The sequence below is a fragment of the Rhamphochromis longiceps genome, linkage group LG5 (genome assembly GCF_057381845.1).
Source record: "Rhamphochromis longiceps isolate RC_006_pf linkage group LG5, R_longiceps_female_GT1.1, whole genome shotgun sequence".
NCBI lineage: Eukaryota > Metazoa > Chordata > Actinopteri > Cichliformes > Cichlidae > Rhamphochromis > Rhamphochromis longiceps.
In genome coordinates this window covers 15,942,374-15,947,426 of record NC_140561.1, presented here as the reverse complement: position 1 = coordinate 15,947,426, position 5,053 = coordinate 15,942,374, and positions in this window count along the sequence as shown.

Below are 5,053 nucleotides of genomic sequence, written 5' to 3'. Positions count from 1 at the left end.
GTTACTCGCCATACCAATACCAACTAGATTTTTAAATCTTAATAGAAAATGAGCAACAGTAGGGTGGACATTAGGTAAGGCTGCACTTTTTGCAGCGATCTCGTATAGAAAACTATTCCGCGCATATATAAAACAGGTCTGCGGCTCCAAACCGTAAAGGCTCCAAACTGTAAAACCATAAAGGGACTTCTGGCTAACATGTCAGGTTCCGGTGTTCTGGGTATCCATCCTACCTGACAAACCATCTTACCCGTTGTTTCTGCGCATGCGCACAACACGAAATTAAGTGAATATTATTACCTTTGTGAATATTAGCTAGAAAAATACTCTGACGGGTAAAATTAAGTGGCAAATCATCCTACCTTTGTTAATCTGAGCTAGAAGCATACTTTTACGGCTAAAATTTAGTGGCCAATCATCCTATTTTTGTTAATAAGAGCTAGAAACATACTGTGACGGGTAAAATGAATTGCCAAGCCATGCTACCTTTGTGAATGTTACCTACAAGCATACTTTCATGGATAAAATGAAGTGGCAAACCGTCCTGGCTTTATGAATATGAGCTACAAGCATACTCTGATGGGCAAAGTTAAGTGGCAAACTGTCATACAGACTTAAATTTGTGCTGGAATTACTCTGTGACAGCAGAAATGTGAATAAACTACTTACGGTAGGACGTTTTGCCAAAGTAGGATGGTTTGTCAGAACACCGTGTCGGGCTCGTAGCTGAAAAATAGCTTTACTTTGTTGTCTGGGTCAACTTTGCTAGCGAGAGACACAGAGAGGCGTTGAAAGGCTGCTCCAATGGAACTTATTGTTTCGGAGGAAAACACCAACACGGTGTACAGTCGAGTCTTAATAGCTTATTTACAACTGGGCTCGTCAGGCACTGTTGTCTGCAGTGGTTATTATTATATTTACATGCTTCCATCTCCCGTTTCTGCTCAGTGACAACTCGTACTTTTCGACTCTCCTTTTTCTTCCTCACTCGCTCACAGACACATAACGGGTATGGCAGTCCATTCTCCCTGCAGCACGGACTACACTGCTCATGGGGCTACATTCTTTAGGCCTATGCCTGTAACACGCTGCCTGTTGCCTTCATATTAAATCATTTTTGTGAATAATTTTTTAAAATATTTCTTCATGTCATTATGCGGGCCGCAAGTAGAGGTGACATGGGCTGCGAGATTGAGACACAGGCATTAGAGCCTCTTAATGCGTGTTTTGTTTGGGTTTCCACCGGTGTGGAAACCAAAAATAGAGAGAGCATAACCTCACATATGAAACAGGAAAATACCGCCGTGTAATCCATTCATTTCAACAAAGTAACTGTATTCTAAATACCACCTTTTTAAACAGTAACTGTAACGGAATACAGTTACTCATATTTTGTATTTTAAATACGTAACGGCGGTACATGTATTCCGTTACTCCCCAACACTGTGTGTGCTGGATTATGGGTTAATAATCATAGTCATGTCCAGGTGTTTCCAGCTGTATATGAGGTGCCATATAATATAAATAAATAAAATGCTAGTTCTTTTTCCTACTGTAAAAAGTTCCTGGAAATATCCAAGAGGAATTTACGGTACTGAACAGGCCAGTCACAATAGTTGTGGGCTGCGTCGATGTGTTAGATGGTTACATTTCTAGGGAGGTGCACATCAGGTTACGGTGCAGGTTGCCTGGTACAGGTTTAGAGGGGTTTGTAGTTACGATGTAGCTACAGCATAGATTTCACATAAAAACATAAATCTTTTGTTACCCTTGCAAACTGGTGACCACCACAGTGTATCCCACCTTTCACCCTCAACCAAACACCATCACTGCCACTAACTCCTCGCCCTTTAACACAGTCACATTAGTAGCTGTAAAATTTTAGTAGCACAAAATAAAACTTAAATAGATAAAAGCATGCATAACAGCCCCCTTTTTTATAAGAAGAAACCTCTCACAAGCATTTTTGTTGAAGAATGTTTAAAAAGTCATGATTGTTCATCCAGAACATTTATTTATGATGACTGTGGTTAATTTTACAGCACCTCTCTTCCCATTTTATGGCACATTGGCAGTTTTTGATCATGACTCAGATGATGTCGTTCTGAAGTGTTGTTTTATAAAAAACAAAACAAAACAAAACCATGACATCTGCCTCCATGTCTGTGCGTTTGTGATAAGCAGTTCCTTTTCTGTGTGTGTGTTCCTGTCTGTTTGGATGAAGGTGTGACCTCTGGCTTTTCAACAGAGAGGGAGCAAAATTAGAAGAAAGAAGGGAGGGAGGAGGGATGGAGAGACGGATAGAGGCTTTGATGAATAGACTGTTGTGGAAAAAAAGTGTCTCGGCAAAAGAGAAGAGGAATGAGGTCATTATCTTTGTCCTCACCTGTGGCCTCCAGAACACACACGCGTGCACAAATACACACAACACAATCCGCATTTCATCAACAACAGCAACACCTCGGCCCATCCCTCCTTCTCCACAAACTACCTTGCTTTGTCAAGCGGCTGTGTCCCTGCTTTTCTGTCGCTTGGATAATAATTTCTTCTTCTCTGCGTGTCATTGTCAGCTCTGTATATTTCAGAGCTTTCAGGCTTCCTCCTCCCTGATTTATTTTCTGCAATCCAACCATCACACTCGTCACAATCTTTTTCCCCACTCCACACATCACTATTACAATCACTTGCCCCGGGTCACCTCCCTGCCCCATTACTGCTCCACTTTTTCAACCCCCGCCCATCCCTCCTTAGAGCACAGTGCGCTGTAATCACATCCACTGGACCAAGATCACCTCCTCTTCTTCCTCTTCTTCCCCTTCCCACCTCCTCCTTGCCCACTTTCGCGAGGCAGGTCATGCCTCTTGAGGCAGCGGAGCAGAGAAATTACCTGTTATCGAGGGTCGATTTTTCATGCGCTTGTAAATTGCTTTGTATTGACACTCTGTCAGAGCAGGGTCATCACAACGGCCCGGGCCAGTCGCCACCCTGCTGTTGCACTGCTGATCTCGGGGGTGCTACCACCGAGACCAGAGCAGTCATGATCAAGGCAGGGTGCAGCTTGTGCGTGTTTTGTCTGCGTTTGGGTCTCAGTTCTAATCATTGTCATTATGAGTCTGTTTGAGACGGTTACAATAACAGTTCTGCAAGTAGGTAGTAGGTTTCAAATTACCTCTATTTTATTAATGTCAAGAACCGAAGTTCAACACACAAGCTGGACCCAGGAGCAGAACACACACACAGCGGTACGAGAGAAAAAATAAACTTTATTATAACTGAGAGTGTCCCGGGAGAGTAGAAGGGAGAAAACGCACGGAACCAGAGAAACCGAGGGACCGGGAGAAGAATCGCGCAGGAAACGCCGAGAGCGGGACCGTGGGAGGCTGAAACAGAAAAAGAAAAAATGATTATTGGGGTGCGGGTAAACCGGCAGCATACGAGGGGAGGTAGTGTACGCGTCTTACGATGATAGCGGGGCCAAGGGAACCGGAGGGAGGGGTGAGGGTCCGTGGGGAGAAGCTCCAGAAAGGGCGAGGCGGCTGGGGTTGATCGTGATCCAAATTCTGGACAGGCTGGTGACTCAAAACACGCCGAGCAGTGATCGCTGAAGGACGATTACGGACTAGCGTGGAGCAGCAGGCTGGGCAGGATTAAATGGTCCACCTGCTGATCGCCTGGGATGGGATGCAGGTGTGGAGTCAGCGGCCACGCCCACGGGAGTGGGCATCCCATCAGCACCTCAGACGCCGGGCCGCGGACCATGACAATTAATGAATAAAGCATCTTTTTTTTTCCACGTACAACACCAGGCTAGGATCAGCTAGGATGATGTTGATGCTTCATAAAAATGTTTTTTGCCATTTCTGATTTATTGGCTCCAAATTTACTTCCAGCATGTTATTTGCCCTTTCCAAAGAACAACTGACTCTGTGCTGACCTCTGTTACAACTTAAAAGACGGTGAAATATTTCGGCCTCAGCATTTCAAAACACACTTTTTTTTACTAAAGAGATCACAAAATGTGAATCAGTTCTACCTGCCTCTTCCAGTTCTTTTGTCCTTGTTGCATCATTCCTTTTGTCTGTTTTTTTAAAGCATTTTTCATAATGTGCTTTTGTATGTCTGTGCGTACGTTCCTCCCAGCTCTTTCTCATCCATCTAATGTCTTAAATCTCTCACCTCTCACTTGTCAGTCGCATTGGCAGATCTTTTATCTCTCGTGGCTCTGACACATTCTCTCTTTTCTTTTCTTTACCCCTCATTTCTTCCTTTGTTGTCACACCAGTGCTGAACCTCAACACTAAGATTTAACACTTGTTTCTCTGTTAACTGTTTCAAAGATCTTCTGAATATTGCCTGCTAATATGGGAACTGATGTATGCATTTCTGACTTTGAGTTACCTGAAGTGTTTTCTGCTGTAGTCCTGTTTCTGTGCGAGCTCTATGGTTGCTTTCCACCAAAAGGCTCAAATTAGAATCAAAAACCGAGCTATGAATAAAACACTGTCTCTGTGCACAGCAACGCTGCACGCAGGTGGAGGCTGAGAAGAGCAAGCAGAGTTCACTTAAAGGAATATTCCACTGAAATCTGCCTTTCAACTATCAAAAACTCACTGCCTGTAGGCCTGAAAGGTGGCTCTGAAAAGTTTGCAGCTCTTTTCTGTGCACAGAATCTGGTTTCTGTAGTTAGACTGAATTTATAGCAGGTGGAAGGAATTTCAACAGTGATTTAGAGAGAGTTTTTTTTTAACCTATACCAATATCCAAATGTGCGTTTTAAAAATTATGTCATTGCAGTAACTTATCATGTACTGTAGTCTGTATGTCTCTCACATTGTTGCTGACCCACTTGTCTTGCTTCATTTTAAGGTTTGTGTGCAGCTCTCTTTAGGTTCTGCCAAAGCATTTTAGTCAGGTTGAGGTCCTGACTGAAATGACGAATCATTACACCACCTTGACTCTTTTCTCTTTCAGCCGTTCTCTTGTAGATTTGCTACTTTGCTTGTGGTCATTGTATTATTACATGACTAGGCTCTAGCCAAACTTTACTGTTGGA